This window comes from Rhinatrema bivittatum, chromosome 6 (assembly GCF_901001135.1).
Source record: "Rhinatrema bivittatum chromosome 6, aRhiBiv1.1, whole genome shotgun sequence".
Classification (NCBI taxonomy): domain Eukaryota; kingdom Metazoa; phylum Chordata; class Amphibia; order Gymnophiona; family Rhinatrematidae; genus Rhinatrema; species Rhinatrema bivittatum.
Window position 1 is genome coordinate 65,072,537 of NC_042620.1, and position 24,340 is coordinate 65,096,876.

The 24,340-nt window shown below is 40.3% G+C and overlaps 1 protein-coding gene across 4 annotated transcripts in view; it reads right to left on the reverse strand.

Moving 5' to 3' along the window:
• Positions 1–24,340, reverse strand: part of GTDC1 (glycosyltransferase like domain containing 1) — a 710,677-nt gene that overhangs the window by 678,951 nt on the left and 7,386 nt on the right. For all 4 annotated transcript variants that reach the window (XM_029605412.1, XM_029605413.1, XM_029605414.1 and 1 more), the window contains exon 2: positions 3,726–3,824. The gene's annotated coding sequence lies outside the window, so the exon portion shown is untranslated. The remainder of the gene's footprint in view (positions 1–3,725; positions 3,825–24,340) is intronic.

Genomic DNA, 24,340 nt, shown 5'->3' on the forward strand with positions numbered 1-24,340 from the left:
AGAAATGTGAGTCCCACAGTGTCAACCTCCAAGGTTGATGGCAGCACTACCAAAATATAGGGATATATCTCAGAGAAGCTACATATGAAATACTCAGGCTAGAAATTGTGTAAAAGGCTGCCAAATTTTATGGAAGGACGCCACCCGATTATTTTTAGAGGCGGTCAAAGCAGCCAGCCTATAATAAACATGTAGACGATCCTGAACTCTAGCAATAGTAAGAACCCTGTCCGACTTCCAGTGAACAGCAAGCAGACTTTGTGCCGCTATAAATAACTGGACACAAAGCCGTGTCTGCATCTCGGATATAAAATCCGGATAGATGCCTAGTAGCGCCATGGCTGCCGAGGGGGTCACTTCCACCTGGAGTAATTTAGTGAGCAATTGGAAAACAGCTGCCCAATAAAGGGTAATCTTGGGGCAGGACCACCATATATGTATGTAAGTACCCACATTGCCACAAAGACGCCAGCAGCTATCATCAGACGGGGGGTAAATCCGACAGAGCCTGTCAGGTGTAAGGTACCACCTATATATCATCTTATATCCATTCTCCTGCATGATAGCTGAAATGGAGCCCACCCGTGCTCGTCGGTATACTGCTTGCCAGGTGCTAGGGTCAATGCTGATATTTAAATCCTCTTCCCATCGGCTTCTATATTTACCTTGTTCCTTTCCAGGGGTATGAAACAACTGGTACAGTTTGGAAATCGCCCCCTTCAGGAAGTCACAACTCGTACAATAGGCTTCTAGCAACGATCTGCCCGGGCGCAACTGTTTGGCCCCTTGTAAGGAGCGGAGAAAATGAGTGACCTGTGCATATGCCAAAAAGTCACAATGAGTGAGATTATATTTTGTGACCAATTGGGTCATAGAAAGGAGCGTTCCCTGCGAGAAAAGATGACCTATGGTCGTAACACCCCGCTGTCTCCAAAGTGTGAAATGAGGGTGCTGAAAACCTCCAGGGAATTGTGTGGTATGGTACAGAGAAGTTTGATAATAGTACTGATGGCGACCCACCAACTGCCTCCTATAATTGCTCCACACTCGGAGGGTGATGGCTAATGACCAAGGCAAAGAATGGACCGGCAGCCACGACTGGCGTGATTGCCACGGCATTGCGGCTATGGACATCTTACCCACCATGTCCTGTGCAATCTGTACCCACTGCTTGGGGAGGCTGGCCCTATTAATATCCAATAAAGCTCGCAATTGAGAAGCAGCGTAGTACCACTGAAGGTTTGGAACCCCCAAACCACCCTGAGCAACCGGCAGATAAAGGATAGACCTAGAAATCCTCGGGGGTCTACGCCGCCAAATGAAATCAAATATTTTTTTCTGCCATTTACGGAGGATAGAACTGGGAAGAAACACTGGCAGCGAAGCAAACAGGTAAAGAAATTTAGGTAGAATGGTCATTTTAATGATGGCAATTCGGCCAAACCAGGAATAAGGGCCACTATTCCATCTACTCAAATCAATCACCATTTTATCCAACAGGGGTTTATAGTTAAGGGAGTAGAGCTCCTGCAAAGTAGGGGACAGCCGCACTCCCAAATACTTAATGTGAGACTTCGCCCATTTAAAGGGAAATAACTCTTTGAGCCTCATGACCACGGGGGGGGTCTACATTAATGTTAAGCAATTCCGACTTCTCATAGTTTATCCTGAGGCCAGACACAGCACTGAACCGGTTCAGCTCCCTCAGAACCCCCTGCAGGGATTTAAGCGGGTCAGTCAGAAGCAGCAGCACATCGTCAGCAAATAAGGAGAGCTTGTACTGACGGTCACCCAGTCCCACTCCCTTGATATCACTAGCATTGCGGATGGCTGTAGTAAGAGATTCTAAATAGAGGGCGAAAAGGAGGGGGGACAAGGGGCATCCCTGCCGGGTACCTCGTCCTATATCAAAAACCGGACTATATCCGTTATTTACTTTAACCCGTGCCTTAGGCGCATCATAAAGCTTTCGTAGCCATTTGAGAAAGAAAGGCCCAAACTCCATCTTTTCCAGAGTGCTAAACAAAAAGGGCCAGTCTTTTGTGCTGCTTTGTCCACACTGCAGTCTTTTCACAAGTGCATCCTTTAACCTATGATGTGGCCATCCCTTGGAGTCTGTGGAAGTGTTTATTGCCATTGAAGATGGGGACAGACAGAGTCCAGTTAGATAAAATGACTCTACCTACTGTTTCCATTTGGGGTGGGCCCACTGACTTCACTTCCTTCTTGTGATATGCACGGGCAGAAAGGATTCTGACTCCTGAAGCTATTGCTCCATGTAAGCAAAAAGGACTCCGGCTGCACTCCCTTAAGCCCAGTGCCTGGGGTCCACCCCTGTATGCCACTGATACTTAATAGTTTCACACTATTCCAGTTCTAAAAATCTAAATCTAAACCTAGTAATAGGAAGAGTAATATTCAAAGCATTGCCTTACTCATGGAAATGCACTTTTACAAAATTGCTCATCTGATAATTGGGTAAAAATATGTGCATTGGACTGGCATGCATGCACTTTTACCCACAGTATGAAGAGGCATTATTGTGGGCAGGTATTTTGAAAGGGAAAGTACCAGTTGGACTTTACACCAAGTTTCTGCTTTCCAATACTCATGAGACAAGATCCAAGAAACACTGTGGGAGAAGGAAGGCGAGGCGTGACATGAGAAATAAGGAAAACTGATAGGGTTAAAGGAAGAAGAAATGTAGTGAGGTCGGGTGAAGGGAGAAAGCAGTAAAATATTCAAGTCTGTGTGGGTCGAAGAAAGCAAACTCAGTTGATAAGTAAGACTAAGAAGGTATGAAATAAAGCATGAATAATCCTTAGAAAATCAATTTTAAGCTCCCAGGAGACTTTGAAATGCTCTATTTCAGAATGGATGCTAAAATTATATATATATATATATATATATATATATATATATATATATATATATATAGGCACATACACAAAACATTTTGGGGACAATTTGCAAATGCAGTGGATAACATGCAAGCTAAATTTTCAAAGGGTGCAAAGAACGCACAGTAAAATACATGGAGGGAGGAGGCTTTCTCCAGCAATTTGGAAACAAAGAGGAAAACAGCAGGCAATTACTACAGCATCACAGAAAACTGGGGACCTTTACCCAGAGTAAAAATCAACAGCAACTGAGTACAGAGCAATGAAAGGAAAAATAAAAGATAGATAGACAGACAGACAGACAGGAGATATATTCCGGCAGGTCAAGAAGGCTGAAGGCTCTGAAAAAAACAACAGATGGGCAAGCATATCAAAGTTTCTTAATACAGTACAAAAACTGATCCGTACATTATCAATTAAAAACATCCCAGTATTTTCAAAAGGGAAAAATGGGCTACAACTGAGGCAAAGCTTTGATACGTTTTTCCCTAAAGAATGGTAGAAGAGTGCTATGAATATAAAAGATATGCAGGGAAAAAAAGCAAAGTTGGGGAGTTTTAAATGAGTAAACTGATTTGTTTAAAAAAATTATTCATACTTACACACAGTTGGAGGGTCAATAAATTAGATGAATTTAAGTATAGAATCAAAACAGCTTAAAATCATCTTTATTGACTCCCAACATATATACATATACATGCATATACTGTATACATACACATTTCCACTACAAAAGGCAGTAGGAATCTGAGCCAAGTGAAGAGACTGAATTCATATTGTCCATCCAACACCCATCTACAGTTTTTCTACTATACAGAATCTCACCTTTGATTTTCTGGTTTCTTTGTTATTTTGAGGGTGGCTTCCTACTTGATTGCCTTCTGCTCAGCAGATCAAATTGGAATAGTGCTCTTGCCCCTTATCCTGAAAAAAAAAGGAAAGAATACTATTAAATTCTGGTCTTCTGGCTATATGATCTGTAGAATTTACAAGCAAGCACTAATCTAATGACTATTGACTTTAGCATGGATGCAGTGTAACACCTTGCTGAATTTAGATCATGTCAGTTGCTCAATCTGCAACGGCTCCAAAATATGAAAATTAGTACAAAATATTCTTAACAAATATATAACAGGAAAGAGAAAGAGAAAAATTCAAGAAGAAATTACATCATCCAGAGGTTCCCAAAACAGAATGGAACAGCTCCCCTATGAGGAAAGACTAAAGAGGTTAGGACTTTTCAGCTTGGAGAAGAGATGGTTGAGGGGGGATATGATAGAGGTGTTTAAAGTCATGAGAGGTCTAGAACGGGTAGATGTGAATCGGTTATTTAGTCTTTCAGATAATAGAAAGACTAGGGGGCACTCCATGAAGATAGCATGTGGCACATTTAAAACTAATCGGAGAAAGTTCTTCTTCACTCAACGCACAATTAAACTCTGGAATTTGTTGCCAGAGGACGTGGTTAGTTCAGTTAGTATAGCTGTGTTTAAAAAAGAATTGGATAAGTTCTTGGAGGAGAAGTCCATTGCCTGCTATTAATTAAGTTAGAAAATAGCCACTGCTATTACTAGCAACGGTAACATGAAATAGACTTAGTTTTTGGGTACTTGCCAGCTTCTTATGGCCTGGATTGGCCACTGTTGGAAACAGGATGCTGGGATTGATGGACCCTTGGTCTGACCCAGTATGGCATGTTCTTATGTTCTTAGATGATAAAATATGTTGTCATCATTAGGAAACAAGACGGCATCTGAGAAGTAGGATTGCTTTGCCTGAGGTCACAGCTGGACTTAAATTTAAACTTTTTGGACCAACCTTGGATCCAATAATGGCTGAGAGGAAAGGTAAATTGAAGATTTAATCCTCTGAGCACTCACCAGCTATAGTTGCACTATGGAGAAATGTAATCTTACCTGTTAATTTCCTTTCCTTGTGTCCTACAAGACTTTCTAGATAAGTGGGTTTACTCCACCTTCTATCTGTTGGAGACAATGGATACATCTTTTCCATGACATCATTACAGATCATAAGGGGGGTACTGACTAGGCATTTACCAATAATCTGTCAAAGTAGTGCAGTGAAACTCCCACTCAAATAATATTTATTTATTTATTTAATAACTTTTATATATCATCATTCGGGAACCAATCTAATGGTTTACAGAGTTTTACAATAAATAGTAAAGATAACAGAGTATAATAATAACAAATAAAATGGAGAATAAAAAATACATGATTAATAGAATAAAATAAAAGATAATAAGATCAAGGAAAATAAAATACTAGAGGCAGCTGTATTCAATAAAAGCGTGAATGGATAACACAGTCATAAAGTCAGGACTGAAACAGAAAAGCTCTTTAAACAGGTTATAAAAAGAATCATGTTGGATCCTGCTAGGCCTTTGTTAAAAGCCATGTCTTTACCTCTAAGATGAAAATGAAGGAAGGGTAGGAGAACCGCTAACAGCAACTCTTAAGGAGGGGTAGAGTGAGAAGGGAATGAAGAGGAGACAACAGGGCAGATGACACAGAGTGAAGTCAGTTCCGTCCTTGAGGAGAAGCATATAATCATTATGTCTCCTTAAGGAAGCCTGGCTTGGGAGGGAAACTCAAAATTACAGTTGGCAGCCACTGAGTTCCTAGGAGGGTCCTGGATTGGTCTAGCAGGACTCAAGGAAACAAAATTACAAAGTAAGATTAAACTTCTCCTTCCTTATAATCCTGCTAGACCAGTCCAGACAAGAGGAAGGTATCCAAGCCAAACTAGTCCAGGTGGGAATCAAAAACTGGACTGTATTTGCTTGCACATCCAATCTGTAATGTTTAACAAATGAATGCAAGGATAACCAAGTAGCTCCCTTACAGATATCCTCTGAGTAGACTACAAAGGATTCTGCCAATGATGACATATGGGCCCTCATGGAAAGAGCACAAAGCACCTCTGGTGCCTGTCAACCCTTTAGCAAGTATGTTGAAGCAATTACCTTCCTAATTTATCTGACCAGGATAGCCTAAGAAGCTATTTCACCTTTACAAAGGCCAGCAAACAGCACAAATAATCTGTCTGTTTTCCAAAAGGCATTGATCAACCTTGAGATAATCTAAAAGCATACGATGGACATTTAAGAGATGGAGGCTGCTGTTCTTACCGTCACTCCCTCAGAAGGCTGGAAGAAAAATAGTCTGATTCAAATACAAAGGTGACTTTATCTTTGGTAAAAAAAAAAAAAAGATGGAACTAAACAAAAGGTAACTGGCATAGCAGAGAAAACCCTCAACTCTGAAATACATCTGGCAGAACAGATAGCTATCAAAAAAAAATTTTTTTTTAATGAGATATACTTTAGAAAAATGTGTTTCACTGTTTTCAAAGGGAGTATTCATCAGAGCTTTAAGGACCAAATTAAGGTCCCATTGAGGAACCAAGGGCCTGAAATGCTTAGACTCAGAGAAGGGGAGCTACATCTTGATGCACCTCTCTGGACACCCTCCTAATCTAACTTCTATAGAATGAAATAGCTGCAACCTGAAACTTCAGAAAATTACATGCAAGAGCTTTATCCATGCCTTACTGAAGAAAGGCCAAAATAGTGGGAATGTTAACCCTCCAGGAGGACACCGACAGTTCTTCACAGAATCTCCCAAAAGGATGCCACACTTGCACATACACCAAAGAGGTTAAAGTCTTACAAGCTTTTAGCATAGTTGAAAACCAGGCCATAAGTCAAAATGGGGCCAGATCCTCCATTTTCATGAGCACAACCATGATAGTCCACAACCCTCAGGTGGAGAAAGAGGGGGCAGGGTCAGTAACCTGACCAAGTCCACGTAGCAGGGTCATTTTGGTCAATCTGGATCCACCAGAATCACCATAGAGAAGAAGTCTTCTATAATTTTCAGTGACCTGCCTATGAGGCACCAGAGTGGGAAGAAGTAAAGAAGTTTATTCCTCGGCCAAAGCAGGTTCAAGGCATCTATTCTGCTGAAGCCCATTCCTTCCAAAAACTGAAAAATCTGTTGGCCTTGGAATTCCTGTAGGTTACCATCAGATCCATGAATGCGACTTCCCACTGGACTCTTATTAACTGGAAATTCTCCCAATTAAGCTCTGAGGTCCAATTTGTTCCTGCTGAGAAAGTCAGCCTGAACACACTCAGCTTCTGACTGGTTCCACCATAAATAGCTTGTCTGGTAAGATGACGGACTATAAATATTGTAAATAAAGAATTAATAAATGTGAGTTGTAGAGAGGAGAAGCAAATTCTGCTCTGCCCCGGAACAACTGATTTACCTCCTGTGCCACTATGGGATTTTGAATGCACCCTCACTTATTCAGATATTCTACTGTTTTAGTATTGTCTGATAGCACCTGGACTAACTTCATTAACAGAAGGAACTGTGCCAGGGCTAGACTGATAGCTCTGGTTCTAGCCTGGTTGTGCATGTTGATCGCACAATGAGCTCCCCAGCCCACTATACTCATGTCTGAAATTACTATCATCCAAGTGAGAGACTCCAAATCCATTCCCTTTAACAATTTTGAGGGCATCAAACCAGGCCGTCCCTGAACATAAGATTTGCTATATTGGGTCAGATCAAAGGTCTATCAAGCCCAGTATGCTGTTTCCAATAGTGGCCAATCCAGGTCACAAATACTTGGCAGAATTTATCCAAACCTTTTTTAAACCGAGCTACATTAACTGCAATAACCACATCTTTTGGCAATGAATTCCAGAGCTTAACTATGCGCTGAGTGAAAAAGAATTTTCTTCGGTTTTAAATGAGCTACTTTCTAACTTCATGGCGTGCTCCCTAGTTCTTCTAATATCTGAGAGAGTAAATAATCGATTAACATTAACTTTTTCAAGTCCTTTCATGATTTTGTAAACTTCTATCATATCCCCCCCCTCAGTCGTCTCTTCTCCAAACTAAACAGCTCTAACTTCCTTAGCCTTACCTCATAGAGCAGCTGTTCCATGCCACTTATCATTTTGGTCGCCCTTCTCTGCACTTTCTCCAGTGCAACTATATCTTTTTTTAGATGCAATGACCAGAATTGCACACACTATTCAAGATGTGGTCTCTCCATGGAGCAGTACAGAGGCATTATGACATCCATTGCTTTATTTGCCATGCTCTTCTTAATAATTCCTAAAATTCTGTTTGCTTTTCTGATTACCACAACACAGTGAGCAGATGATGGTTCAAGGAAGAGGGATTCAGTTTTGTAAGGAACTGGGGAACATTTTGTGGACGGGGGAGTCTTTTCCGAAGGGATGGTCTCCACCTAAAACAGAGTGGAACTAGGCTGCTGGCGCTAACCTTTAAAAAGGAGATAGAGTAGCTTTTAAACTAAATCAAAGGGGAAAAGCCGACAGTTGCTCAACAGCTCATGGTTCGGAAGGAGGTATCTTCAAAGGATACTATTGAAGCATTAGAGTTAGGGCATCCCAACAGAGAGGTTCCAATAATAAGAAAAGTAGTCCAAGTGCCTATAATTAAAAACTCAACTGAACTAAAAGATTCCAATTTATCCCTGTCAACTGAAAAGCAGAATGCAAATACAAACAAAAAAACACACTTTGAAATGTTTGCATGCTAATGCCAGAAGTCTAAGAAAATGGGAGAATTAGAGTGTATAGCAGAGAGTGATGACATAGACTTAATTGGATTCTCAGAGACATGGAGGAAAAGGGATAACCAATGGGATAGTGCTATACTAGGGTACAAATTAAATTGCAATGACATGCTCCATTTTTCCATGCTGAATTATTTCAACTTTGTGACATCGGAGGACTTCCTTGCATTAACAGCTTGCTTCAAGTTGTGCCACAACATTTCAAGAGGTCAAGAGGGTTTAGATAAGGACTTTCACTTGGCCCATCTAAAGCACAAATGTTTTTCTTCTTCAGCCATTCTGTAGTAGAATTAATTGAATGTTTATGGTTGTTGTCTTGTTGCATGACCTACCTTCAGCTCACCGATAGATTGTCTGACATTCTCCACTAGAATTTTATGACAAAGCAGAATTCATGGTTCAATTAATGATGGCAAGCTGCCCAGGCCCTAGTACAACAAAGTTTCACCCCATGATATATCCGCCACTATGCTTAAGACAACGGATAAGGTTCTTACTTTGGAAGGCAAGGTTTGGTTTTTCACCAATAAAACATTTGTTATTATGACCAAAATGTTCAATGTTTGACTCATCTGTCCAGAGAACATTATTCCTGAAGTCTCGTGAATCATCTGGATGCTCTTTGGTGACCTGTTCTTTTTAGAGAGCAAATGTTTCTTCCTAACTATCCAACCATGACCACCATTGCCATTCATCTAATCTAGATAATTTAGTTTATCAATGGAACTCAACTATAGATAATACTTTAGATACTATAGCTCCAAAAATGCCTCACTCTATTTCAAACAGATCAAAAACAGTCTGGTACACCGATTCTCTTCATCAAATGTGCCAAAAACTATGACAGTTAGAACGCCATTGGCGCAAAAATCCTATTTCCCCTCGCAAAGAGGCCTACTACTCATATCTACACAAATATAAAAAAAGAAATCAACCTTGCCAAAAAATTGTTTTATACTCATCAAATTCAATCTGCTAATGGCCATTCTCATACTGGGGTAGATTTTCAAAAAGCGCGCCTTCGCGTACTTTTGTTGGCGCATCAGGCGCAAACAAAAGTACGCTGGATTTTAGTAGATACGCGCATAGCCGCGCGTATCCGCTAAAATCCTGGATCGGCGCGCGCAAGGCTGCCGATTTCATGTAGCCGGCGCGCGTCGAGCCGTGCAGCCTGCCGCCGTTCCCTTCAAGGCTGCTCCGAAATCGGAGCGGCCTCGGAGGGAACTCGCTTTCGCCCTCCCCTCACCTTCCCCTCCCTTCCTCTATCTAACCCACCCCCCAGCCCTATCTAGACCCCCCCTACCTTTGTCGGGGGATTTATGCCTCCCGGAGGGAGAAGTAAATCCCCACGTGCCAGCGGGCCGCTAGCGCGCCTAGACGCAACCTGGGGGCAGTTCCGGAGGGTGCGGCCACGCCCCCGGACCGCCCCGGGCCGAAACCACGCCCCCGGGCCCGCCCCCAAAACGCCGCGCCAATCCAACACGCCCCCCTCGAAAAACCCCGGGACTTACGCGAGTCCCGGGGCTCTGCGCGCGCCGGTAGGCCTATGGAACATAGGCGCACTGGCGAGCAGGGTTTTTAAAATCCACCCCACTTTGTTTAATATTGTTAAATCCCTCACCTTGACATACCACAACTCCTATGACCATAGAAACAATGAATTTTGTAATAATTTAGCTGTTATGGTTTGAGGTGTTTGAGTGGATTCTTTGGTACTGTGGCAGATGACCACGCCCATGGGGAGGAGCCCCGCGGGGAGCCACAGTACTGGGCTACGCTCAGTCGCACAAACACAGAGTTTTGTCTTTTATTGAACAGCTGATGTGTACCACCAGAGGTGGCAGTATTGAGGTGATTCAGAGGTAGCAGTCCAGGGACCCTCGGCAGATGGGACCCGTCTCACCAAGATGATATAGGGATATCCAGGTGTAGGTTTCCCAGCACAGCAGAGCTGTAGATGAGACAGACTGAGAAATAGATTACTCACTAGATGGTAGCTGTAAGGTTTACGATTCCACCAGGCAGAAGTAGAAGGTAACAGGCACCGAGGCAGGGAAAGCAGGCCCTCGAGCAGTGAGTACCTGATCCCAGTAAGGCACCTGAAAGAAAGCAAAGGGCCCCCGAGGAGCAGGTACCCAGGTTAGAGGATACCCCGAAGGGCAGAGAGAACTTCCAGCAGCAGCATGGAAGCGGCAGAGTAGCTTAGACCGGACAAGTCCAATCCTTGCTAACTCAATGAGCTAGCAAACAAGCGTAGGCTAAATACCCAGATGGCGTGACGTCACTCGAGGGGAATGCCCCCGAGGTTCCCGCCATGACATGGATAAAGACATGGGTGGCGTGCGCCCGCGCACCCTAGGAGGCCCTTAGGAGAAACATGGCGTGAGGCATTGCAATAGCTGTTCTGGGAACACCGGAGAATGCGGCTTGCAGATGTGGCGGTAGTCATCTTCCCACGGCTACCGGGGAGAGCAGAGAAAAAGGTGAGGCCAAGGGTCGAAGCCGTCTGAGACCGACGGATGCAACATTAGCCAATCACTTTAAAAATAAGATTGCCAATATTTCTTCAGAACTTATTTATTTATTTATTTAAATCTTTTCTATACCGTCATTAAGGTGGATACCGTCACAACGGTTTACAGTAAGGCACAAAAGTAATTTTATTAAAATCTAACAGTTTACACAGGTGCCATTAGGTTCGGTAACATAGTTTTTAATCAATGCTAGTTGTTAAATGAGTGTGATGACTATTGTGTCCAGGTCAATTATATAGCAGTTTTGAGTCTGGGACTCATTCTCTAGATTTAACTTATCCTTTGGTGATGAATTCAATTAAAAAACGTACACCCTTAGTTTGTGTGGGTGTTTTGTATCTCGCACTTCCCTGGTTTGAACCTTGCAATTCACTGGAATCTATTCTCCTTTCTCTTTTTGAAAGACTTGTTTAAATAGCCAAGTTTTTAGATTTTTTCTGAATGTTTTGTTTTCTCGTTGTAGTCTTAATTCCAAGGGCATGGAGTTCCATAGTATGGGTCCCGCTAAGGATAACACTCTTTCTCTTACCTGGGTTAGTCTTGCTTAATCAATTAGTGAACCCCCAACTTACCCTTCCGTCACCGATCTGTAACTTTACTGGATTTCAAACTCGTTGACCCAGACACACTCACATTATCTCAGAATCTAAACCTCCTAATAGTCCCTTTAACCCCTGCTCTGGCCATTTATTAAAGGAAGTAAAAGATCACATTTCACTTTTTCTAACAAAGGCCTGGATTTTCTAATATCGCACTGGTTTGTGAATCCCGCAGTGACGGGGGGTGGAGGGGCAAAGTGGGGGCAAGCCTGCAAAAGCCGGCAGCGATCGCACCACCCCGGTGTTATCGCTGCCGGCTTTCGCACCCAATAGTGCCACCGTGAAAGGTGGTGCTATTGGGTGCACTACTGGCGGCGATAACGGATCTTACCTTATCGCCGCCAGCAAAGTTTCCGCCGCGTCTGCCCCGACGCCACCCCAACCTCTCCTCTTCCGGACCCAACACCGCCTCAACTCCACTCCGATCTAGCTATCACACGCGAAAAGGGACTTTTAGCATGCGAAAAGTCCCTTTTCGCGTGCGATAGGGATAGAAAATGACCCCCAAAGTTAGTTAATTCCTCACTTACATCTGGCATATTTCCATCCTCATTAAAGCAAAGGTCTGTCTCCCTATCCCAAAAAAGAAAAAACTAGACCCTTCTATCCTAACTACCACCCAATAGCTTCACTACCTTCGCTAGCAAAAATTATTAATCCATCGTTCTTCATCAATTGACTGAATACATTGATGAAAATAACCTGTTTCACCACAATCAACATGGATTTAGAAAAGGACACAGTACTGAATCTCTTCTTCTTCCTTCTTTTGATTCTATTCTTCGTCTCTAATATCGACTATATTATTGTATTTCTTGATATATCCGCTCTCTTAAATCGTTGAATCACAACGTTCTTCTATCAACAATTATACACATTGGTATTTCAGGAACAATTCATCAATGGTTTAAATCTTTTCTAACCATCCTCTAAAAGTTATCTGCCGAATAGTGGATAGAGCAGAGCCCTGAGGGACACCCCAGTTAGTTATCACACTAACTGGGGTGTCCCTCAGGGCTCTGCTCTATCCACTATTCTATTTAACATATACCTTCTTCCTCTGTGTCATCTTCTAATGAGCTTAGATGTCAATTTCAAAAGATATGCAGACAACATTCAGTTTATTGTTCCATTTTCTAACTCCTGGCAAAACACTTTATCACGGATTCACCTACATTTACAAACCATAAAAACCTGGTTATCCCATAATCGTCTTAAGTTAAATGCCTCAAAAACAGAGTTTGTACCTTTATCTACAATTCCTCAAATCTCCCATAACCCACCTCTCCAACTTACATTCGAAAATCACATTATACCTATAACCAACTGTGCGCGTAATCTCAGAATATTGATCGATTCCAAATTATCCCTGAATTCTAATATTTCCAGTATTGTAAGTAAAAAAAAAATCATTCTACAAAATTCATTTACTTAAAAAGCTGAAACCACTACTATATTTCCCCTACCTCTGGCTAGTCTTATAATCTCTTATCTTGATGTCACTGGATTACTGCACTCTCTATATCTTGGTCTTCCAAATTCCTCCATCCGACCTCTTCAAGTAGTTCAAAATTCCGCAGCACATCTACTCAACAAAACTTCACGTAAAGCTCATGTAAAGCTTCACGTAAAGCTCACATTACTCCAATCTTGCAATCTCTTCATTGGTTACCCATTCAATACCGTATTCAATATAAAGTTCTTATCATAATACACAACCTTAATTACAACCCTTCCTCCATATGGCTATGTTCATTTCTTAGAATCTACCAACCTCCTCGTCAACTACATTTGGCTAATAGATGTTTACTTGAAATTCCTACAGTTAGAGCAGCAAGACTAGATATTACTTGTAATCGAGCCTTTTCAGTTTCAGGCCCCATATTATGGAACTCACTTCCACACAACATCCATCTCATTTACTCCATTAATGCCTTTAAAAAAGCCCTCAAAACCCACTTATGTACCCTTGCTTTTAGTAATTCAAATCTTTGATCTCCTATTAATCTTACTCTTTTATGTCACTTGGATAAGTTCTTGGAGGAGAAGTCCATTAACGACTATTAATCAAGTTTACTTAGGGAATAGCCACTGCTATTAATTGCATCAGTAACATGGGATCTTCTTAGTTTTTGGGTAATTGCCAGGTTCTTGTGGCCTGGTTTGGCCTCTGTTGGAAACAGGATCCTGGGCTTGATGGACCCTTGGTCTGACCCAGCATGGCAATTTCTTATGTATGTTTTTACTTTCTCAGTTTTAACCGACTATATTTTACTTCTAATTATGTGACTCTGCTTGTCTTTTTAACTTTATAATTATGTAAGTTTCTATTATGTGAACAGCTTAGACCTAATATCCATTGTATAGGCGGTATACAAATAATTTTAAATAAATAAATTTTCTAGATGATTGACACATGAAGTCTCACATCAGCTGCAATGAGAGGAATCTGTAGAAATTTAGATATTAGTCTAGTGTTCTTTGTGACTTTATGGATGATTTCCCAGTTGGTTCTTGGGGTGATCTTAGCAGGATGACTGTTCCTGGGTAGAGTCACGGAAGTCTTCAACATTTTCCATTTGCAGATCATCTGTCTGACAGTGGATGGATGCAGGCTCAAATGTTTAGAAATTATTTTACAATCCTGTCCAGACAGATGATCAATTATTCTTTTTGTCAGTCCTCTGAAATTTCTTTTGATTGTGGCATGACTAGTTTTCACTAACTTTTATGGTGAAGACCAAACTCATAATCTTTTGGACCTTTAAAGGATAGGATGCCCAAATTCAGTTGTGCAGATCTGCTCTGCAGGGTGGTTTCCTTGTTACCCAATTATTTAAGCCCCTGATCCTAATTTGTCAATTGTGCTTAGGAAACTAGCAGTTCACTTACTATTTTGTACAGACAGATTCTGAATTAATCTCGTTGTTCCTATTCTGTACATTAGTTTCTCAAGAAACACAGAATTATTTAATTTCTATCCATTTTATTGCATAAGAAAACACTGATTTTAATTAAACAAGAGTACCACAGTAAGAACTTGCAATTCTCATTATTATACTTGGGATTTGCAAACCTTTTCTCAGCACTGTATATACAATGAATAACTAGAAAAGAAAATATGTTGTTAAGATTTTTATCACTGCTTTTTCTCTTAAATTGTTCATCTTTTATTTCCACAGAAGATGCATAACATTCTTCACCAGAATTTGCAATCTATACCGTTTATCAAAATACATAATGCTACAACTTTGAAAAGCAAACAGATTCCAGTTCAGATCTTCCCTTAAATACTGGACCCATTTTATTTTCCTTCATAGTAGGAAATACAAAAGCAACACAAATTCTCATTGTACTAGTCCTTAAAGGCTTAAATACATGTGGGGTTTTTTTCCTTTTTATGACACTGCAAAAATGAAATAAATCTTAGATTAGAAATGATTAAGATATGATTGAGAAGATCATTTTACTCAGAGAAGTCACAGTGAAAAACTGGGCAAATTCTGTACTTCTAAACATTAACAGTCAATCTATAATGCAATCATGTTAAATCCAGAAATGACAAAAATACCTTCATGAGAAACAGTTTTAGATATGTATGAAGAGCAGATAAAAGAGTAATCCCCAGACAAACACTTAGAGATATTCAGCAAGCCAATGAGCAGGTAAAGCTGCCTGAATAACTTTCCCTAGGTATTCAGCTGAACATAACCAGATAAGTATTCTGGTGAATATACCTGGTTAAAGTTACGCAGATAAAATCATCCAGTTAACTTTAGGCCAGGTATCTTTCCAACCAAACTTACCCAGCTAAATAGAGTAATTTAGGGCTGATTATTAGTATTCGCTGGCTTAAATGTAAGTACAACTTCAGCATTACTGCTCTTTTTATCTGGCTAAATTTTGTGCAGATAATCGGTTAATCAAATAAAATTTAGCCTGCCAGCAAGAGGGAAGGCTTTGAGGAGAGGGGGGTGAAGTCGGGCAAAGGGGAATATTCAGATCTTGAATTTTGTCCAGATAACTTGAAAAGTAACCCAGACAAACCTTTGGAATACTGCTCTCTGTGTTGCTAACAACAAGGCAGTCTCTTCTAAGGAGCTCCTGCAAACCTCTGCTAAATTTCTTTTATGTCGCGGATACCATACAGAATTATACCCCTACAATTACAAAGCACCATCACTTACACACCACACGAATGCTACATGCTTATAGAGAGGAAATTTAATAATGTGGATTTCTACATATTTCTTCCTTACAATTTGTTTTGAAGCTTCACAGATTCATTTTCACTTTCATGTCTGAAGTATAGTAATATTGACAGCTCTGGTGCATATTTTAGATATCAATGTGGATGGATGCATCCCTAAAGAGCTATTAATTTAGAAATGACAAGCTAAATGACTAGCATTAGAAATACATATACTTTTAATCTTCCAAGATTTTATAGTACCATTAGTTAGCACACCAACTATACAACCAAATGCAATTATAAGATTTCAGAAATGAATTATCACAACTGTGCATTAGCAATAGAAAATTGCATGTATTATGTTAAAAAGACTTGCAAAATCACAGCCATACATGCAAAAATCACAGTAATCTAAGCTATAACATATCAAACTAGTTGAATGTACCATGATTTCATATCTTAAAAAAAAAACAAAAAAACAGAGATGGAGTGTTTTGGGGAGGGGGGTTATTATGATCCCAGTCTGGACATTTGACATCACAGTCCTGTTCTTGCATCATGGTCTTTGATCAGAATTTTGTGATCTGGAAAATGATCCACGCGTCCCGGTGTGATCTGGAAAATGATACACGCGTCCCGGTGCTTTATGCGCATGGACGGGCCTTTGAAAATAGGTCTGGCGCACGTAAGGCCATTTATGCGCGTAGGGTTTTTAAAATCTGGCCCTTAGTTCTTATTTTCCTGGGTTGGTTTCGAGATCATAAAATTCCAATTAATGATCGCAATTTAAAAAGGCCAATGCCATAAAACACCTTGACTGGGTACCACCCCCTTTCATCATTATCTAAAAATAAGCCTGACAGTTGTGCACATAAATAAAACAAATTTACAATATAAAATCGATATTCTTCAAAGTCATAAAACAATAGAACAGCCCGTAGATAAAATTAAATAACGATAGACTTTCAGGTCTAACATATTATTTACGTGCCTCATACAAGGCCTTGACCGTCTTTCTAAAAATTTGTAGATTCTTTTCTCCAGACAAATCAATTGGAAGAGCATTCCATAGGGTAGGTCCATCATAAAAGAACACTCAAGCGCGAGTGATTTGAAGTTTATAATCATGTAACAATAGAACAGCAAGCAAATGCATACCCAAAGATCGTAATAGTCAAATTGATTGGTATAACTTTAGTTTATCATGTAAATTACAAGTACTATCTGCATATAAGAGTTTATAGATAATTACCATAATTTTCCTATGGAAAATCATATCTTCCAGTGGACCATCTGATTTTTGCCAAGTTATAGACTGCCAGGAAATTTTGCCTGTTTTTGGATTTACATCTGTTTAAAATGGTGGTGCAGAAGCAAGTGATCTCACATCTTAACTATTATACCAGCCTAAATTTAGGCCTTTCTTTGAGGCTCATGCATAGGCTACAGATAGTTTAAATTTGGTGACCAGGTTAAACTTTGGCTGTCCAAGCATATGTCTGCTATTCCACTGCTTTTGTCTTTACACTGGTTATCAGTTAAGTTACATGTTCAGTTATGATTTTGTCTCTGATTTTTCAGACAATGCAAAACAATGGCCCAGCTTATTAAAGAGAGCAACTAGACTGGTACATTCCTTCATGTTGTCTATGATCCACTCTTTCGCAAGTTTCAGCATTTAAGGAGATTTGTAAAGTTCACTGAAAGGCTCAGTCCTTTTCAGTAACTGGTCCTTCACTGTGGAACAAAACGATCTTTGATTGGAACCCTCATATCTGTCATTCAGAAAATACTGTAAAATGTTTCTTTTTCTGGGAATCTGAAGGCACGCCATAAGATGTTTTTTTGTTGACGATGAATCATAGTTACTGCAGTTAAGCAAAGGCGTAGTCTGTATCTACTTCAGATCATGTGGTTTTATTTAAAATGTACTGTTTATTGTCTTTCATTTTGTTATGGTGTATACTGCTTTCAGCGACCTTCTGAAGGCTGGGGAGGTGATATATAAAGCTGCTAAATAAATATATAGCATATTTTTCTCGTATTGCCACTATTTTCAGAAACCTTCAATGTCTTTCTGAATCTTCCAGTATCCAATTAAACTTTAAACAAAAAATTAATCTCTAATAAAATATGACAACTCTACTCAACTTTTTAAAGTTGCTCCATTCATTAGTATACTATGAAGCACGTTATCTTTTCTAATCTGAATTGGACAATTCCTAATAATTAGACCCATAGAAGTCAAGCACTGTTCCAAAGTAAACATGCAACAGACAAAAAGGAACCGCTCAAATTATTGCTCATATACCTTCAAAAACTGTATTTTTATTCTAAATATTTATAGAGCTGGTATCATATAGTGATAAAAATGCCACTTTGGCTGATTCATTTTTATAATCATTTACCAGCCCCTTCACTGCCACCTCCTCAAACACTCAGATTTTAAAAGCGTTGCTTGCACAAAAACATCCCTAATCACAAGTTTGTGGGCCGCGCATGAGCAACATGAATTTTAAGAAGCCGGGAAGTACGCGCGTACATACCTGTACGCGCTTCAAGAATAAGAAGGCAGAAAAGGGACATGGAAAGGGCATTCTGGACTGGGGCCAAGTCTTATGTTCATAACCCCCAAATTTTCCTAGGCTGAATATGGCAACGCACGCCATGTTACCTGCATAACTTTATTACTGGTCCTGATGAGGGTCAAGTCTAGAGATTTTGGGCCAGAAGGATCCTGAACACCGAGGGGGGGGGAGAGAGAGAGACACATCCTGACACTGAATATATCTCCCACTGTTAGAGGGGCACTTTCAACTCAGGTTGGGGTTTTTTGTTGTTGTTTTTTTTTTGGGGGGGGGCAGTGTTACATTGGTCTGCCTAGTGTGCAAGGGTCTGTAGACTCTTATAACACCGCCTCCCAAAACCCTGAGTTGAAAGTGTCCCTCTTACAGTGGGAGATATATAGAGTGTCAAAATCTCTCTCTCCACTACCCCATGATCCCTTGTAAGTAGCGTGCAAAAGCTCCACATATACGCGAGGTAGGGATAATTTAAATCATACACGTGTACTGGTATGCACAATATTAAATCAAGCATATTTTTGCTCGCGTGCCCAATATGTGTGTTTATGGGCGCACACGTGCTCCTTTTAAAATGTGCTTGTCAGTGTATATACTACCAGCGTGTAACTGCTTTTATTCTATTTTTATACACATGCAAATAAAAACGTTTGTATAAAAGATTTTTTTGTACTTATCTTCTCTCTTTAACAAAAGTTCTTCAATAATCTCATCAATAATTCACATATTTAAGTTCCAATGGGTTCAGATAATGAAAGTAAAAGCTTGCTGGTTTCCAAAAATGCCCAACATTGAGAAGTTTCAGTAAAATATATTGCCTGCATCAGGGGCTTCTTGATAATTGCATTCGGGAAGGACTCCTCAGGGCACAGACATAGCGAGCCCTGATGCAGGCAATATATTTTGCCGAAACATTACAGTGTCGGGTGTTTTTGGAGATCAGGGAGTTTTTGGAAACCAGCAAGCTTTTACTTTCATCCTCTCACACCAGGAAGTGCCTCCAGGGCCATGCACCTAGGAGCGAGGGATGCCCATTATAGTGGACATTCTGATCATTAGGAATCTAGCTAGCTGGATGGCTGGTGGGCAATGTTACCTCAAATTTTTGACTGGCTATTTGCACAAAAACTTCTCTACTGCAATTGTTATAAACTGAGTTCAGATTTGTGCTCTACAAACCAATACAATGCAAATAATATTGGAATTTCTTGTATGCACTATATTTTGCAGTGTGAACCAGGTACATGACCTGAATAGAAATTCCATGTGTGACGAGTAAGAGTATAGCAGTGAATGTTTGTTACTGGCCACATGGCCAAAATGAAGAAACAGACTGTGAAATGGCTAGCTGAAATGTAAAAAGCTAATGTAATTTGCAACACAATAATGCTGAGGGACATAAGAACATGCCATACTGGGTCAGACCAAGGGTCCTTCAAGCCCAGCATCCTGTTTCCAACAGTGGCCAATCCAGGCCATAAGAACCTGGCAAGTACCCAAAAACTAAGTTTATTCCACGCTACTGTTGCTAGTAATAGCAGTGGCTATTTTCTAAGTCAACTTATTTAATAGCAGGTAATGGACTTCTCCTCCAAGAACTTATCCAATCCTTTTTTTAAACACAGCTACACTAACTGCACTAACCACATTCTCTGGCAACAAATTCCAGAGTTTAATTGTGCGTTGAGTGAAGAAGAACTTTCTCCAATTAGTTTTAAACGTGCCACATGCTAATTTCAAGAAGTGCCCCCTAGTCTTTCTATTATCCGAAAGAGTAAACAACTGATTCACATTAACCCGTTCTAGACCTCTCATGATTTTAAACACCTCTATCATATCCTCAGCTGTCTCTTCTCCAAGCTGAAAAGTCCTTGCTTGTTTTCAGTTACCCTACTATTCATTTGTTCAGTAACTCATCAAGACATGCTAGAAAGGTTAAGTTTCTAGATGCCATAAATGACCGTTTCATGGAGCAGTTGGTCCTAGAACTGACATAAGGAGTAGCTACTTTAGATCCAGTCTTCAGTGGAACACACGACCTGGTACAAGAAGTTACTGTGGTGGAATTGCTAATAGTGATCATACTGCAATCAAATATGATAGAATGAGGAAATTAGATAGAAAAAACTAAAAGAAGCAGTTGCAAGGGTTAAAAGTTTATATGAGGCATGGACATTATATAAAATACCATAATGGAAGCCCTGATAAAATATATTCCTTGCAGATCAAACGACTGCCAGCATATTTTTATGGTGAGATAAAAGAGGCAGTTAAAACTAAAAGGGTTCAAAAAATAGAAAGCAGACCCAAATGGTGAAAACAGGCAAGAGCATAAGCACCGCCAAATCAGATGTAACACAGTAAAGAGAAATATTGAGAAAAAAAAAAACTTGCCAGTATGGTTAATAATAATAATAACTTTTTCAATTACTTTCAAAGCAAAACATCTGTGAAAGAGGTAGCTGGGCTGCTAGATGACTGAGGGGCAAAGGGGGTAATCAGGGAGGACATGGAAATAGCAGAAAAACTGAATTAATTCTTTGCCTCGGTCTTTATGGAAGAAGATGTTGGGAACATATCCACACCAGAAACATTCTTTAATGGTAGAGATTCTGAGCAACTAAAAAAAAATATCTGCGATAATGGAGGATGTAATAGATCAGACTGATATACTAGAGAATAACAAATCACTGGGACCGGATTGCATCTACTCCTGAGTTCTAAAAAGAATTAAAACATGAAATTGCTAACCTGATACCAGTAATCTGTAACTTATTTAAAACAGTCACTATTCCCGGAAATTAGGTGGGGACCAATGTGACACCAATTTTTAAAAAGAGCTCCCGGGTTAAACCTGGAAACTAAAGACTGGTGAGCCTGATCTCCATGCCCGGCAAAATGGTTGAAGCCATTTTTAAAAACAAAATCACTGGCCAGATAGATAGGCATAGCTTAATGGGAAACAGTCAACATGGTTTTAGCATGGGGAAGTCTTGTCTTACCAATCTTTTAGAATTTGTTGAAGGTGTAAATAAACATGAGCCGGTTGATATAGTGCATTTGGATTTTCAGAAGACATTTGACAAAGTCCCCCATGAGAGACTCCTCAGGAAATTACAACGGCATGTGATAGGATGTTTTCTTTATTTCCTTTTTATGGGGATTTAGTGTATGAATTTCCCTCTCTTCTGATGGGCTGTAGGCAGTACTTAACTATTGTATTTTACACATAATTAATTTTCTTTGTAATCTTTTGACATATTATGCTGATTTTCCAATCAAGAGTTATTTTTTTGTGTTGTTACTTGAAATTCCAATAAATATAAAGTTAAAAAAGAGTAGCAGAAATCCTCCAGAGGAAAAGTATGCTAAGGCAAGTGCAAGGGGATCTGAAAGAATCCCTATGGAATTTTCCTTCTCACCCCAACTCCAGGGGAACACTGAGCCACAACCCTGATGAGGATGAGGGCGACCAAAGAGGAAAACTCTGATAGAAACTGTAAATGAATTAATCCCATTTTTTCCCCTTCTGATTCGTAAAAGGAGAAGGAGAATCCAAACCTCATGATGAAAACTAACTCCCAAAACTGGAAGTGCTTTAGGAGAGATAAGCACCAGTGTGAGACTTTGGACGGCCGCACTATGCAGGAAAATGTTTTACATCTTTTGTTTGGTTTTTTTTTTATTATGTATGCTAATTGTGTAAGTCACATAGGGCAACCCTTTTTTGAGTTGGAGATGTGAAAAATGAGACTTTTAAAATAAATAAATCTTGGACAGGAAAGGTTCTGGGTTTAAGGAGGCAGAGAAATTCTTCACTAGCTCCAATAGCTGGACTTCCACTGGCTGAGGGACCCTTTGTGCCAGAGTTGTAGGTCAGACATCCTCTTCAGAAACCAAAACTGGCTCATCCTCATAAGGGCTATCAGTAAAGCTAAGGAGGAATGGTGCCATGGCAGTTTCTTCTGCTGTGACAGCAGATGGCTCTGAGGCTCTCCACACCAGTTGCATCAACTTACATCAGACAGTACCTATGTCCATAGATGAAGCCAGCAGCGGTACTCTTGGGCTTATGCACTAAAGCACTCTGCACAAGCAATGGCACCTTGGTATGCCACACCGAGTGGGTAAAATGCACCCTACAATCAGACAGCCATGCCAATAACATAGACAGCACCCTGGTGGTCCCAGGATATGTGTAAAATAAATGGCTCAGTGCCTTGGGGATCATCCATGTCATAAAGGTTGATGGAACTTGTGCCAATGAAGCTATCTCCACCTCGGTGTTGAGAAGGAGCCCACTCCAGCAGAGCTCTGTGTTGACAGTGCTGATCTTTCCTTCAACTTCAATGGGGGTCCCTCATGTCATTTAAGAGCTCTTCTCAGCACCTCATCTGGCACCAATAGGCTTCTGCTCCATGTTCAACCCCGATCTATGATAGATCCGGGAACCAGCACCACAGAGTGGATAGCTTTCCGGCACTTGCAAGAATGAGAAGGGTAAGATTTCCATCTCTATTTCCTGTTCTGAGAGTTTACCAACACCTTGCTCCTGAACAAGGAGTAGCTCTGCTGCTCAGCCTTGTAATGAGGATTTGGACTCTGAACCATTGGTGCCTTCCTTAGAGCCTCCAACTTCCAAACACAGTGTTGCTTCACCCTAGGGGACATCCAGCCACAGTTGTAGCAAATGGAGAATCATGGTCTCGACTCAGGCAACAAGAGCAGATTGCGTGTGTATCCAAGATGGAAATCTGGCACCCATAGATGCAGGTGTTGAAGCTACTGACCATGGGCTTCATGTCCTTAGACTTTTCCATAATCATCTAATTCTTTTTTTTTTTAAGAACTTAAAAGTTCTGTTTGAGAGGCTGCAGAGAGATGCAGAAAAGAAAAAAAAACAAAACAAGATAGTAAACTAACAGAAAGGCCAACAAATTATTTTTTTAAGAGTGACAGACGCATGTCCATGTAACAGCTTGGACAAAGAAAGTCTGAAGGGCTCATGAGGCAGTGTGTGTGTGTTTATGGGAACTCCTGTGCACAGAAAAGTCTTTACTAAACTCTGAAATCTGGGTTCATGTCAGTGACATCAGATTATGTCACTCATATATTATGGCTAATTCATGCCTACTTATCAACTGCTTATCTGTTGTCTTCTCAATGCTCCCCTTCTATTGCTGACCAAACTTTCCTCCTTTCCCATCCACTCTCCAAATCCCTGTAGGGCCTACTCAATACTTTCATGCATCCACTTAAAGTCAGCCTTCCTGAAATCCAAGATCCCAGTCTTAATGTGGGTCAGTTTAGGTTGAAGTTTAAAACTCAACTACGTGGTAGAGTGATCACTATTATCTAAAATTTTCCTTAGCATGAGATTAGCAATACAATAGCTGGAAGAAAAGGTTGCATTAGTTTCAAAATTATGATAGGCCAGATGGAAAAAGACAGGCTTTACATTTAGACATGAAAGACAAAAAGGTAGCATTCTGGACATCTGATGGAAGCTTATTACAGAAGGATGACCAAAAAGTGAGAAAGCTTGGAAGCAAAGCATGACAGAAAATGGAAAGAAATATATGCGAATAGACAGGAGCGCACAAGAAAGACAACAGGGGATAATGAGAGAAGTAAGTAAGTCAGTGGGAAGGCCATGAATACATTTAAAGGTAAAGATTAACATCTTACGCACTATTCAGTATTCAATGGAAAGCCGATGGGAAGTGAGAAACAAGAGAGTGACACAAGACAGATGGTGTGGTTGGAAGACAAGCGGGAAGAGAGATGTATCAAGCAAGCCAACAAGAAGGCTATTTCATTTTTAGTCCTGGGAAAAAACATAGTATGAAGGAGATAATGTTTAATGAATAGTAAAAAGATGACAGCACAGATT